The following is a 16,553-nucleotide window of genomic DNA, read 5'->3' on the forward strand; positions in this document are numbered from 1 at the left end:
CAGACATGCAAATACACAGCAAAGCTCCCAAAGCTCCCATAAACAAGATAGGCAGAAGTGAGAAAGGAGAAAAGAAACAAAACAAAACAAACAAACAAAAACTGAAAAAGGAAAAACAAGTCAGGAGATGCAGTAATTTTCCCTAGAGTGAAGAATAAAATACAGATCTTCCAAGTTCCATACTAAAGCCTTTTCCACATTTCACTAGGATCTTACTGTTTGCTGCTGTTAAATTCTAAAGCCCAGCCTTAGCTTGAATTTCTGAAAAAGGGTTGATTTTTCTTTTCTGTTGCTAGCACCCGGAGCAATAGGCAACACCACTTGAAGTGAAGTATGTGATATTATCACTTCCTGACCTGAGAAGGAGACCTGACACCCCTCAGCTTGGCATAAGAAAATTAATCCACTCAAAGATTTTTAAGTGGGATACTTGCCAATTCCTTCTTGACAGGAAGGAATAAAAATAGCAAATATTTCAAGTCCCATAACCCATATATCCTAAAGTATTGCTGAATTCTCTCTAATCTCCAGCCATAATTAGCATGATTAATTGCAGTGGCAAGAACAGCAGGTCTTCCTCACCAAATCTCCTGCATGACAACGTTTTGTTAGTGTGTGAGAATAGAGTGAAGTACCAGCTGTTTATAGAGGAGTGACCATTCTTGTGCACATGTTCCAGCTGGGACCACACAATAAAGTTAAAACATGTAAGAACTCAGCATTCTTGTCTATTTCCACATATGCTTTGTGTGTAACTTCACTCATTGTCTCTCTATATGTATATATAATACCTTTTGCCCTATTTCTCTTCTGCACACAGCTGTATGATTTTAACTCACACGACTAATTGGAGAAGATTACTGATAAAAGTGGTTTTATATACTTACCTGTTTTATTACTAGGAAAGGAGAAAATATCAAGAGTCCTCATTTAACCAGCTGTTTGATTTCAATTGTTCTGGTCATTGAGTCCTTAATAAGGTTCTCTTGCCCCTGATGGACAACTTGAGCCCTGAGTTCAACCCTCAGTATGGACTTCGTGCACTTTGTGACAAATATATTTAAAATCTGCCCTGTTTCAGAACTCTTCTTTCTTCTGTGCCTTGACAGTTCCAACGAAAGGAGGAATCTGTAACAAACAGACACCATTTCAGTGAAATATTTGGTCAGTTATGCTAGAAGCCCAAAGGATATATAGCAGCCATCTACTACTCCCATCACCAGAAGTGAGGAACTGGGATCCCAAACAGGATTCCAGTTTCTGCCAGATCCGGAGTCCTCCACACCACCTGGGCAACAGGTTGTGCAACCCTCTGACTACATCCACTGGCCTCCTGTGGCCCATGAAGCCTCTCCACTGTGTCTTTGGAAAGTGCCTGCTCCACATTATTGTGTTGGCAGCTCACTCTCTTTGAGGGATGGTACATGGGGGTCTCTCAGAGATGGACAGAAGTCATCACCCTAATTGTCAACAGCTGCAACAGTGCAGAGAGACAGGAAAAGCCAAGGATAAGCACAGAGAGGGGAGGATCAAGTCAGCACAGTCAAATTCCTTCAGCACTAGTGGGTGAAGCCTATCCCTGGCCTTATGACTACACGTGCAGTAGTAAACTTAAACCAGGCAGGGCACAGGTTTGAGTGATATCTTGTGGCCACTTTTACTATCAACCCGAAATAACAGTGCTGGCCACAATGGAGAATACCAGTATGCATCTTTGACCCACCTAATTTAAAGGGAAGAGTTTAGACATATGCTCATGAGCCATACTGTGAGGATGTTCCCAGGTCAGAGAACAGTCCTGACTTACTGTCTTTAGTAGCATAGGTGTGGCCAAACGATGAGAACACTGTATTCCTCTCTATTTTTTATAGCCTGCATCTAAAATGTATTTGAATGATTGCCTCTCTTGCTCTTCACAGAGCACACCATAAAAACACACTAAAGTAAATTGTCTTCGAATCCGTTCTGGAAGTGTATTTGGGATTAAAAGCTTGTTTGCAGAAGCACTGGACAGTCACATTCAGTTGCTGCATTGGCATCATTTGCTCCCTCATGTGCAGCTCACAGTGCCTCACTGGCAGCCACAGCTGGGACACTGGGATGTTGCAGTCAGGGGTCCACTGAGAAGCCGACAATGAGGGGGAAGTAGATCATGCCCACTTAAAGAGTCTGCTAAATCAGTGTTGAGCCCATGAGTGCTCTTCTGTATCTCATACCCCTCCATGTGGCATTCAAAGTGGAGATTATCTTTTCTGCTTCAGAAATGAAAGCTTCAGTAATCAGCAAGCCATTATTTGAAAAAGCATGAGATGAATTCCTGCAACTGACTTTTCAAATCTCTAATTTCCTCCTTGGTAGCTTTCATAAAATGATAGTGAGACTGAAATGGATAGGTACCCTTCCTTGGAGGTTATTAAAGTAAATATAGCATTAACTGGATTTGGTCCCAGTGGAAGTGTACTTTGATCTCCAGTCTAGGTAATATTTTTCTTCCTCTCTTCAGATGTACTCTATCTGCTCTCTTTAGAAGTGGCAATTGCAAGACCATCAGTTATTTAAAAGGTCTGTCATGGCAGGATTTTAAAAGCAGACTGCTATGCAAAAGCTGCTCTTTCTGAAGCTGAAGCTACACTACACCCACAACTTTTTATTACACTAAGCATTGAAGATTTTCAAGAAAAAATAAGCTAGACCCACTCAGTGTAGATAGCCTTTATCTACTCCTTCCTGGAAAAATAAGATTCAGGACTCCAAACTAAGCACAAAGGAAACCAAAGCACTGAAAAAGATTCAAGGCTTTCAGTTTCAAAGAGAGACAGTGTAATGCTGTGTCCTCAAAACTATTTGGTATTTGTGAGCTAAAGATTAAATACTAAAGATTTAATAATTCTCATTAAATTAAGCAGTGTTCAGTGCTGGACATGAGGTTGATTGAAAAGTTAGGATTCAGCACTTCCCTAGTACCTCTATTCACAGACCATTCCTTCACCTGAGCATCATGATTCCTTGCATATAGTTTGTCTCATTGAGCCTCCTCTAAGTATTTTCCCATCATTTGAAAGATCACAGCTTTCAAATCTTCCCTAAGTGCATACGATCTTAAAATGCTGTTTTTCATAATGAAGGGAACACAAAATGTTTCAGAAACACATCATAACATGCTATGTCAGTTCTTTCCCAAGAAAGTGATTCTTTCCAACTCCCTAAATATGGTGGAAGAACAAATTCATTACACAACATCTATGCAAATTAGCAGGCCAGTGAATGCAGGAAAACAACTCATGGTGATGCCTTAAGATTTTGGCCTTTATATTTTTCAAGTCCTGTGCTGCATTAGTGCATAACTCTAAACTTCATATAAAGTGTTAACTACTGTTTTCACACTTTGGTCAAACAAAATAATTCCAAGGACACCCTGCAGCTCCCAAAAAGTATAAACAAAGGTGAACTGGGGGGAAAGCGAACTGGGGGAATATGATTTTATTACCTGAATCTGTAATTGGAGAATTAACCCCTGATATGCAAATAGACAGAACTTATTTCTGTCTGAAAAACTCGTGGCTGTTGTCCATCTTGGGTGTAGCCTCTGGGAGGATTTTGACTGCCTAAGATGTATCTGTTGAAGGCCTTTAATAAACACCTACTTTATTCTCTTAATTTTATCGAGCCTCTGCTCTAGGTAGCCACTCCAAGGCATCAATGGAAAGGCTTCTACATCTCATGAGTGTTTGAATGACCAGCTAAAATCAGTCAAGATACTCTCACCTTTTGCCATTTATCTCCCTGGGTGAAAAAGTCACAGATGTGTATCAGGAAACATGATATTATGTTCGGCCAAATCATAGAGCACTGACATTCAGTTTGAGCCAGAAGGATGATGTGTCACATGTGCACAGCAGAAAAAGGAACTTTTCCCAAATCTTCAGTTTGAAATTTTGTGCCCAGAGTTTAGAATAATTGCATTTTACAATGCTGCATCTCTGAGTGTCTCTGACTGGCAACAGATGATGTGAATTAAACAGTAAATTACGTCAACACTGCCAGATGTTATGCTAACCATGGCTCTTCCCCTTTAAGGAAAATTTGTGTCATGAAACTCCTGACTTGCTTATTCAAACACTAATGAATACATAGCCATACTACATATCTTGGGTCAGGAGTTTGAATTTTCTCTTCATCCAGAAGGACTGCAGATGTAAGTGGAGAAGAATATATGGAGTTTTCCCACACTAGAAGAATGGGAACTTCCCAAAAAGTATCTTGACAACAGCCAGGTCAGATGATATGGAAAGGTTGTTGCAAGCCAGACTGACCAGTCCTCCTCTGAATTTCCATTTGCTACTGCTTTTGTTAATCTGAAATTGACCATTGTGATAATTTTTAAGTTATTTAATATATTGTCTATTTTCTTCTCTTTCTGTATGGTGCCTTGCACGTGGGAGGGGGGAGTGTCTACGTGCTCCTAGGTTCAATTTATTAAAGTATTTCTATTCTTCAACACCAGTGGAAGACTGAGAGGAGAGGAGATTTCCTCTCCACACCCAACACACACATGATCTGTCTAGTAAAGAAAAATAGAATCCCAATACCCACCTGGTGATGTCCTCCATGTCCCAGTGGTGCTACATGAACTTACCTCATCTTGCCTAGTCTGTGAAGTGAGAGCCCACAAAGGAGACAGAAAATTGAATCTGGAATGCATTTAGGAGGCATTACAGAAAGGAACTAAGCACAGCTGAAATGTAATGAGCACTCCAGAAAACCAGCCCAACAGCATTGATTAATTGTGCTCAGCCTTTTTAAAATGAGATCTTCAGAAAATCAGATCATCTCCAAATGGAGACAAAACAACCAGCAATGAATAAAACAGCCAAGACAGTAGTAGCGAGCTTCTAAAAGCTGTTGGGATTTGAAAGAATTATACGTTAACTCTGCTATTTAAGTGATTATTTTAACTGTGGCTCCCCATGGGTCTGATCCAAAGTCATCATCTGGAAACAAAGGCCTGTGGCTCCACTCTGAACTGGTGTGCCTTTGTGTAGTGAGCTCTGCTGTGTATGTGCCCTATAAATTACTTCCCCCACAGTTTTCTTACTAGCAAGAATGCGAACCATTACCAAGGCTGAAGTTTTGAGGAAGAAAAAATGTTGCTTATGGCTTTCTGTTGATAAAGCAAAATGCAACAGGGTAAAACCTAAGTCAAAAAAATTTAGACTAAATCTCTTTAAAAAAAAATCACGCAATAGTATGTGTCAGACTGTTAAATATCCTCCCCAGACCAGAGAGAAAAATTTCCCTAAGTACCCAAGTATTAAGAACAGGATTAGACAAGAAATTTGCCAATATGCTGCTGACAATAATTCTTCTCAATGGAGTAAGTGGTCTCAATGGGGGCTTTACATCAAACTTATATATAACCCGTCTCCCAGATGGTCCCTCAAGAGAAGCACACATCTTCTCCAAGGACTGCTATCACCTCCAGTTTTGGAGGCCAGTTTCAAGAATTTGCCTTCCCTGCACACTATCTTACAGCACAGAGATGACAATCTGCTGCTGCCCCTTTGCTGCTTCTTAGAGTAGTGAGCTCTAAGAAACCCTGCACTTCCCTTACTACCATGTGCTCACAGCATTGACTCATTAGCTAAGGTGCTGTGCTGGCACACTAAAGCCTCACAACATTTTCCAGCACTACTAGCACGTCTCAAGCCAACTTTGGCACTCAAGCTGCACACTCCCCTTTGCTGGTGCACTGGTAGAGGATGGAATAGTTATTTTTCTTCATAGTAAGTAGCTCATATGGTGCTATGTTTTAGATTTGTGCTTGAAAGCAGTGCTGATGACACCCTGATGTTTTTGTAATTACTGAGCAGGGCTTACACAGCATCAAGGCCTTTTCTGCTTCTCATGCTGCCCTGGCATTGAGGAGGCTGAGGGTACACCAGGAGTTGGGAGGAAGCACAGCCAAGACAGCTGACCCAGATGACCAAAAGGATATTTCATACCATACTGTGCCAAGCCCAGCATATAAACCTGGGGAAAGAGGGAGGAAAAAGGCAATGTTTAAAGGTATGGTATGTTTTCTTCCCAAGTAACCATTGCACATGACGAAGCCCTGCATTCCTGGAAATGGTTAAACATAATTCTGCATGTGGGAAGTGGCAAAATAATTCCTTGGTTTACTTTGCATTGCTTACTTGTATGCACAGCTTCTGCTTTACTTATGAAATTTCTTTATCTTAACTCATGAATTTTCTTACTTTTACCCTTTCAATTCTTTTCCCCAACACACTGAGGGAAGAGTGAGCAAGCAACTGTGTGGGGCTGAGCTGTCTACCCACACTAAAACCCAATAACTGGTTACTCTGGCCTGACCCACAAAGGGTGTCATTCCACCCAATGAGCAGAGTCCCCATCAGTGTCCCTAATGAACATTGCAGGAAATGAAAGAATATGGGAAAATTTGTTTTCTGGGAGAATACCAATTTTAAAATAGAAAGCAGATTATAAACTTCAAACACATGTGACAAGCTTTGTGAGAACAGGAAATCTTGGTAATGGCCATCAATACATGGGTAGAAACTTCTATGTGACACAGACAGCAGATTAGAAAAGAGGCAACAAAACAGATTAATGCAGCAAAGAGCTTTTAGGGGCCATTTCTATGTTTATCCACTATCATGGAGCCATAACTCCTGTAATGAACATTAAACACAAAACTGTAATTCTTATGCCAGCCTGAAAAAGAGAAGGCTTTGGGTTGGCCTTCCAGAACCTACAAGAAACATGGAGAGAGATTGTTTATAAGGACATGCAGTGACAGGACAATAGGGAATGGCTTTACTCTGGAAGAAGGTAGGTTTAGATTAGATATTAGGAAGAAATATCTTCACCCTTAGAACTGTGAGGCACTGGAACACGTCACCCAGAATAGTTGTGGATGCCCCATCCCTGGAAGTCAGATTGGATGGGGTTCTGAAAAACCTGGTATAGTAGAAGGGATCTCTGATGATGGCAGAGGGCTTAGAACTAAAAGGGCTTTGTGGTCCCTTCCAATCCATGAAATTTTTTTGATTCTATGGTACTTTCCCTCTGTAGTTACAGGAAAAGAGGCACCTTTGGTAGGAAAGTCATGCAATAGCAATCACCAAAGACTATTGTGACTTTCCCTTGACTTATATGTCAATTTAGCATGTTAACTGGGGCATTACAACAGATATTTCAAATTAGATGGCCAAAATCAGACCAGGAGGGCTGGGTAGGCTACTGTAGACATTCAGATGATGAATTCAAAAGAAAGAACTGTCCTTAGACCACTGAAAGGTGCTAGATATCTGTCAAAGTGAAGAAGTATTCATGGCCATTTTATTAGGAACCTGCCCTCATGGTTAAGCCAGTGTCAACCACTACAACTCTCCAAAACTGATCACTTATGGTGGATATCATATAGGAACCACATCTACTAAATATGCAACTGTTTTGGACTTTGGGCCCATCAGGAGGATTTATGGAGATGTCCATATGCTGATGGAGATCACAGCTTCCACTGCCTTCAGAGCAAGGAAGACTACTTAGGTCTTCCACAACTCACCTGCAATTTGGTCATCAACACGAACTCACCATGTCTTTCTTGTGTTGGGGGTCCCAGAGTTGGACACAGTACTACAGGTGGGATATCACAAGAGCAGAGGGGGAGAATCACCTCCTTCAACCATGATTGTTGGCTATGAATCTTTCAATGCAGCCCAGGGTGCAGTTGCCTTTCTGGGCTGCAAGCATGCATTGCCACTTCCTCCTGTTCCCCATGTGCAGCTCACACAGAGCCCTACTTGCTCTGGTTTCAGCAGGTTTGCTAAAACATTGCTCTGTGATTTCCAGCTCATGCTCTGCATTGCATTAACAGACTCTAAACAACCAGCTTATTCTGCTTTCCCTCCTGGGAATCACTCTGTGGGTATATGAGGGTCTCACAGCCAGACAATTTATCATTTAAATGCAGTATCCCATAATCATGCCAGCGGTAAGTGAAACTACAATACATAACTGTTGAAAAGATTCAGACCTTCATCTCACTACATTGGGTGAGAATTAATTCAAAGACTGTAAGCAATCAACATGTGGCATTGTTCTAATAAATATTCAAAATGACAACCATAAGGCCCAGCCAATGCCAGGAAAGCAAATGTCCATACAAATTTTCTGTGGTAAGCACTCTCCACACTTAATACATCCCTAGAGGCTACTGTTGTCATTACTTCATGTTTCAGTTATTTTGAGTTTTTCCACTTCCATACACTTCTTCACTAAATCTCTGTGATTCACTGAAGCCCTGTGAACATATCTATCCACTGCACAACTTAAAGGGATGTCTAAGGCACAGATACACTGCACTCTATAACATGGGAGCAGCATTACGGGTTCATTCCTATTAGAGCACAGGCATTTTGCAGAAGAGTGTTTCTAGTTGTGTAGGATGTGCATAAGCATTTGGCACTCTTTTTTGTTCCAAAGATACCTGGGTAATGAATTCTTCTGGCTTTGAAATGAATTTTATTGACCACCTTAATTTTTTACCATCTGTAGCAGCAACATTAAGATTTGTAGAAAATTTGTTGCAAAAAGCCATAATGTCTGAGGGAGACAACATCTCAGTTCTCCTTCAAGCTTGGGGACAGCAGTGTGTAATGCACTCACACAGACAAATAAAAGGCTAGTAAGTTATTTAAATATTGAGAATCTCAAGTTGTTTTTCAAAGATACATCCTTTGAAATATCAATTGAACACAAAGAAAGATAAGCTAGAAGTTTAAACATCTTGTTAATATTGGGAGATCTGGAGGAATAAATAAAGTTTCTAAGAACAAAAAATCCAATTCATCTGTAATCAAACAACAAAATAAATCAGATGGACTTGTCCCCAGACTTTTAGGTTTCATATGGAAATTGAGAATTGCACTGGAAGTCACAAAAAAGAGTCCTCAAAAAGGAAGACACTATGCATCAAACTTTCTGTCTACTTACACAAGTGTGATTCAAGACTTCTCTGCTAAATCTCTGTGAGTGCAATGGTGTGGCAGCAGCAGAAACAAGATCAGATCAAAGCATTGGTTTTTATCCTAAATAGGCATGGCTTGAGTTTACCATGATATGGAGCAAGAGCAGATAAAAACTTGTACCAAGCCTTTTTCACAGGCTGTCTTCTGGAAGAAAGAGAATAGTTAGTCTCTTAATTTCACAAATCAGAAACTAAAGATGTATTCTCAACTACATATTTGTACTTAAAATATGATACACACACCAGATTTGGAATGAGATCACATGCACAAAGAATCTTTTGTGCATGATCCCATGCACAAAGAATTCTATCACATATAGGATAAATCCTGTAATATGACAAAACTTACAAACAGCATGGAGAAAATAGGGCACAAAGACTGTATAAAGAACAGCAGTAATAAGGGCTATAGCAATTATAGATGTACCTTTGCATGCCCAGAAAAAAAACCTGTAACTTTGCCAAAATACTCCAAGTTTGCAAAAATCAAGGGTAGTCTCAGCAGCCTAGCTCTGAAAGCAGGGTTTTCCTTGGTATCACAAATGCCAAATAGTTTTGAGAAGCAAAATTATTTTCTGTAGGTGTCTGAACCAGAAAAATGTTCCTCAATCTTTTTTTCATTTGGATGATCTCCTAGTTCTACCCACACATTGTACTCTTAATCCTGCTGGGCAGTTTAGCTAAGGAGGCCACAAAGATTGCATTACATGGGGTAAACTCCAGAATATGTGGGGAAAGAGATGAACTTTGCCATATTGGTGATGTGGGATTGGACTTAAAATGAAGTTAGTTATTCTTACTGTGGCATGTTTCCTTTTTTTATCCATCACAACCATTTAAAAATAGTTTTCTAAGACTCACAGAATCTCTCCATGTTTGCTATTTTGAAACAGATGCTTCTTTACACAGACTGAAGCAAGACCTATTTTTGAAAATACATCATTGTCCTTGAGTCTCTCTCTAAAAGTATCTGTCTGCACGAAGGCAGAAATTCTGCCCCCAACACTGTTTATTACTTCATGGTTAAGCCAGGATGAAGACTTATCCTCCAGAGCAGTTTGTAAAGGCTTTTTCTTTCACACCATGAAAACAGCAATCTAGTTGTTCAGGTCTAAGGATTTGAATCACAGATATTTGTACCAAAAAAGCACATGTTCCCCAAAAAATGTCTTTCAGCTTTTTTCTGTTGTGAAGCATGCCTGCACTGCTCTCTGCAGGCCTGGGTAAGGCAAGTCCTGAAGCAAAGTTTGGCTCTGGACAAAGGCTGGGTCAGGATCTTTCATTGTTGTCCTGGCCTGGGCAGATGTAACATCTCAATTAGGCAGACATAGATCAGCAGATAATCTGGAAACCCACTTCAGATCATAAAAGATGGCATGGGTTCTAGAAATGTTTAACACAAAATAAGCAGCCCAGTAGATGATGAAGAATCAATCTAGCTTAACTGCTTCAGCCTGTGAATTTGTGCTAAACCAAGCATGTGCTACTTTCTAATCTAAGCAAGCACCTAATTGACTTGGGTGTTTTCAAATAAACCTGGAGCTTGAAAAAGTTAATGCTGGACTACTCAGACAGCCACCTTAGACCATGAATACTTAGAGACCATGGCCATGTCAATTTCAAACCAAAAAGAATCATGACCAGGTACCTATTAGATGGGAAAAACTTGGGACCATGACTTGCTTAGACTTAGACCAGCTCTAAAATGTAAAAAATCGAACTATTTTCTTTCTGTGTCCACTGTAGCTAACATAAGGAACAGCAGACTTCAAAAATACAAGGAAATATAGTCTAGCTATCACAAAGTATGTTATGACTTTGGGGCTTCTTAAGATCTAGAATAAACTAGAGACTTAACTATACAATGCAGGGAAAGTTGTGATTGTACCGGACCTCAGTGAAAACAACAACAAAACTCCAGAAGCAACTAATCACACTCTGAAATAGTGTCTGTCAATATTTCATTAAAATCCAGCCTCTGGGCTGCCCGAAACCACAGACCCCCACATCTGGTCCTTAGCAGTGACACTGAGGCTCCAGTGTGGTGATCAACACCTGAACAGTGGGCACCCATGCCCCCCACGCAGGGGTTACTGCTGCACAGGTCACTGCAGAAACAGGAAGCAAATAACATAAACAAACTCCATTTAATTTTATGACTCCCAGTTGATGTGTATATTTGGGGTTCAAGCTTATTCTCCTTCCAGGTGTGCTCTGTCTCCAGGATCCAACCAAGTCTTTGAAGCAAGTGGAGACCTTACCTTTTCCTTGTTTTTCCTTTCCCCCATCCCAGTCTGTTAAGTATTACCCCATGACCTTTCACTGATTGGCTTCAATTAAGGCCATGGATTTCCTCTTCCTGAACCAAAGTCAGGTTACAGTGCAAGAATAATAAAGGCAAAACGAATGTTTTGCAGTCAGCCATGTACAGTCCCCGATAGCATTTGGAGTAAAATTTTACTTGGAACTCCCACATTTCAAGGGCCTCAAGACACAGATTTGCTGATTTGGAAATCTCAGCGCTTCTGTGCAGAAAAGATTTCTGGGTCTTTGTTTTTATTTTCTTTTTCATTTTTTTTAATAAAAAGGCAATTCTGTCGGAAGGGCTATAAGGAAAACCTTATTGGTTTTGCTTAAGCTCAAGCAAAACTGGACACATTTTGGACACTTTGATTAATATGAAGTTTTACAGCACATACCCTGTACATTTTGATCATAATGAAGGATCAGTTGCATTTCAGTAGTGACAAAAGGACCCAGGTGGGATCAGGGGCCTGCATTAGCTGTCAGCTGCTAAAAAATAAATAAAAACCCTTGCTCCTTTGCTGAAAATTTTTCTTCAGAAAATCTCCTAGCTCCCATTAATATTTTACAAAAATATATTGTCCTGAAGTGAAAGGGCTTTTTTCATGAGGAAGACTGTATTTTATTCTAGGTTCCATTTAATAGGAAATGGTGGCTGTATTTTGTTGATGCTGTTGAGATATCAACTTTTCACTTCATAGGAGTTTTTATTTTGCTTTCTTTTTTATTTTTATTTTAATCACAATCTTCCTGGCAACATGCACCTTGTGGCATGCCACAGTATTCATCCTTTATAAGAAAAATCTTTGTACCATGGCAGTCTGTGCAGAGAAAATGCTCATGCACTGAAATGTATGACTAAAATTTGACAAGGAGATTTAGCTTGTAGTTCTCAAACCAAACCCCTCTCATCTTTTAGTACCAAAAGCCAACTTTTGTGCTTCTCGGTACTACTGGAAGATGTTTGTATATAAACCTAAATGTTTTTTATAAAATTTTTCCTCAGCAAGTCAGAAAGCAGCTGCACATAAAGGCTCTCAGTCATTCTTTATTTAAGCACCACTCTCAGTATGCCTTTAATATAAGGAAGGTAGGTTTACAGCGTAAAACATCACCATGCAGACTTCCTGCAACACTGAAGGTTGACCCAAGCATCACATTTCAGGGCTGAGGGCTAAAGGATTTCATTCATTTTCAAAAGACCATTGCTCTGTCTAACTGGAGGGCACTGAAGTTTATATGACTTTCTCAAGTTGAAAGGCACGAGACGTCACAAGCGTCAGTCTGCATCTGACAACTCCTGACATAACCAAAAGCCCTCATGAAAGCAAATCAAACAAATGATGGTTATTTGGAAAAGTGATTTAACTTAATCTTGCTCCACTGTAAAAATTGGATTACGTCCAAGTTGCTGGGGCTATGGTGGGTTCCACAATCACTCTTTTATGGGGCACAATCAACTTATCAAAAATGATCCTAACTAATTATTTATAATACTGGCTTTCAGATGGTGTTGGTTTTCCTCGGGTTTGAAACCCAGCCAACACCTATATTGCTTCCGTCTACCACGAGGCTTCCTCTGCAGAGGGAATTTCATGCACTTTTGAATGGAGGAGACAAAACAGCTTCTCCTGAGCTCAGGAAAGGCCAGTGTCTTTTTAGATTAGTTTGCTCCACTTTAAACATTTCATCCAAGAAAATTTAAAGCCTGTCATGAAATTTATGATGTCCTACTGGACAAATATTTTCCTTTACTTCATAAGGCACCAGCTACTGTAATATAACAAAGTGAAAATTGCTTTCCAGGGAAACATGTAGAGATTTATCAGAGATACCTAATTTAATCATAATCCAGTAAGACAGGCTCAGTCACTCATCTTTGGCAAGCCAAAGGGTGTGTGTTAAATTATAATTTAAGCCATTATCAGGGCTGTTGTTAAAGACTTTTTGACAATGAAGTACCCGCATCATACCCCTAACAGAAAATTATGAAAATATTTACGTGAGCTCTATGTGCACCTTGTAAGCATCAGAGCAATTGAAAAGTTCGGTGACAACAAAGTGCTGAATAGGTGCAACTCATTCTAGTTCTCAAGGAACATGCATAAGTGGGAACTGCTGATCTTCAGCTGTAAAAATATTCTCTTCTGTTACACAGTCAGTCCAACAACCCAGCAAATAACCATACAGACTCGGAAAGTCAGAGATCTTCTGTAACCTCAAGCAGCAAAGCTCTCTGCACAGCAGAGGAGATTCTTGCACTGACAAGCCAGACCAACAGATGAGGGACAGTTTACACCAACTGGCCAGACATTTCACATGCTGGAAGGCTGCAGGATGACCAAATACTGAGATGTCTGTGTTAGCTGAGAATGCACTGTCAGGAAGAGCATGGGAGGAAAAGACAGGGGCCATTGCCCTTGAGTGTAAAGGTGGCAGCACTAATTGGCCATGAGGATGGGAACAGTGTTTTGGTAGGGAAGTAGTCAAGCTTGTTATTAAGTTCAAATCTTTAATAGCTCACTAATTCTTTTGAGTCTGCAGCCTGCTTTGTAATTACTTTTAAAATCTCTATGCCTCTCTGCCTATTAGAGCAAGACCAACCTGCCAGGGCCACTCTCCCCAGCACACAAGCAAGATCAGCAGTTTCATCAGTTCCCTCTGTGACACAGAATTTAAAAAGAGCAAGGCTGGTTCATTGGCTCAAGACAAACATCACAGCATGACTTCCTCCTACAGTGGGAAACTCTCTCCTTTCCAGAAGCAAGCCTTCATCCTTAAGGCCTGTGTAAGGAGAACATCTGGACAGGGCACTGCCTCCAGCCCTTCCTGGGCATCACTTGGACAATGCTAAAGGCACCAGCCAAAGCTCTCCTGAGGGGCATTGAGCAGGCAGAAAGGATGGTCCCAAATGGGCTCAAAGCCCAGTTTAGGAGAGGCACACAGATGCAATCCCAGGACCTGGAGTGCCACCTTCTGGCACTGTGTCCCTGCACATTCCCAGCATGAGCATGAATGCAACCAGATATGTGGGGAGCTGAGGAATACACACCCAGCAACATCCCCACCAGGCTCCTGCTTCTGTGCCAGCCCTGTCTGGGTGCAAAGTCACTCTCTAACCCAAGGACCACCATCTGCCTGCATGCAGAATGGAATGGAGAACAGCCCTCAGACACTCCAGAATACAAAGAACAAGCTCGCCTTGCCAGCTCAGGTTCACACCCTTACATAGGTGTCAAGGCAAGAAACTTTGCAATAAACTACAGACATTTTCCAATAAAAGAAACACAAACAGGACCCAAACCTCAAAACTATGAAAAGGAGTGAACAACCATTCACAATATTCAGTCCTTTCCCCGAATTTCACAGAAAATTGGCATAATTCCATCCTTTTCCAGTCACTGTAAGTGCAAGGCAATATGCTCTGTGCAGACAATACATTTGTGGAAAATAATCTGTGATGTACAGCTTAGTGCTCTGTGTGAACTCCTCAGCAACATATAACAAGAGCATTGACAGCTACCCACAATATGTAGTCATCTCCCTAGTAACAATTCATCCAGATATAATCCCAGCCACCTACAGCTAATGTAAGGTGATTGGTTTGTACTACACACAGTTCCTGAGAAAACGGGGGAAATGCACCTCAGAGAAAGATGACAAACTAAAGAGCAAATCCTTATGGACATTTTCTGAAACACTCCCTTCATGTTCCCACCACTGATCTGGGGAATAAGCCAGATGCAAAGTGGCATATACAGTTTCAGTTGTCTGATGTGAAGCAATTTTATGCCAACACCAAGATATCTAATATGAGAAATTTTTATCTACTGGTCTAACAACTGGTAGTGATGTGTCCTTCCCCTTCTCCCAAGCTGTGTGTGCAGACTGAACTCTGAAGACATAGACTTTTCTTCCTGCCACATTCGGGGAGTGCAGATCTATAGCAGAACTTGCTAAGGTTCACAGGAACCTGTTACTGGCACTTTCTACCACAACTGATGGACAGAAAGGATGGCTAACACAACAGAGGACAGCTGCTGGAGATTCTGCCTTTGTTCCTGAAGAGACTCAGCTCAGTTCCCAGCTCTCACCAAATGTGTTAAGCTGGACAAGTCACTGAGGGTGGCATTTGTCTGCTCTTGTGTAGCAGAGTCATGTATCTTCCTGGTAGGCTCAAAGCTGACAGGGTGATGCCCATGGAGATGTACAAAGTGAACCTGCCTCTTCTCACCACTGGCTGCTGGGACAACCCACACAGCCAGGTCATTGCTGAAGAGGATTGAAGGGATGGAGCATCTCTCCTGTGAGGAAAGGCTGAGCTGGGGCTGCTCAGCCTGGAGAAGAGAAGGCTCCCAAAAGACCTTACTGCAGGGTTTGTAAGAAAGGGACAGACTTCTTACCAGGGGCTGTTGCAATAAGATAAGAGGTAATGATTTTAAACTAAAAAAAGGTCAGTTTAGATTAGATATAAGAAAGTTGTTTTATTGTTTACAATGAACGTTGTAAAACATTGAAACAAATTGCCCAAGACAGTGGTGAATGCCTCATCCCTGGGAATACCCAGTCAGGCTGGATAGAGCTCTGAGCAACATTATCTGGCTAAAGACGTCCCTGCCTATTGGAGGGAGGTTGGACTAGGTGACCTTTAAATGTCCCTTCCAATCTAAACTATTTTGTGATTCTGTGATTCTGTGGCAGGACACCCCACTTGTGGCTATCTACAAAAGGATGAGGTGAATATCACCTTACATATCCATTCTGCATCTATCCTGGATGAGGAGTCATCCCTTCTTTTTTCTTTTCTAGTTGATCATAAACTTAGTGGCAGCCAGAAGGATCTTCAAGCACACACACACAGAGGCACCCACAGAGGTGGGGTGGGCATGTACCACAGTCAGAAAATGAATAACCATGGGCTTGCTCTTAACTTGCAGACTTTAGTCACAGCCCTTCAATGCAGCTAGTTAGCACGAGGAAACCTGCAAGTGTCATATAAGATTCTGGATTTGACAAAGCCTGAGATTTGAATTTGTAGATGTTAACTTGTGGAGACTAAATATCCTCCATTAATTCGCAGGAACTGATAAGAGCAGCCAGAGACATCTGATAAAGTCCGTGAAATATTTTACATCCTCACTCTCCTTTTATGAGAACAGGAAAACTGCTACCTCTACCCTAGCACACCATCCCATTT

This window comes from Sturnus vulgaris, chromosome 1 (assembly GCF_052056855.1).
Source record: "Sturnus vulgaris isolate bStuVul1 chromosome 1, bStuVul1.hap1, whole genome shotgun sequence".
Lineage (NCBI taxonomy): Eukaryota > Metazoa > Chordata > Aves > Passeriformes > Sturnidae > Sturnus > Sturnus vulgaris.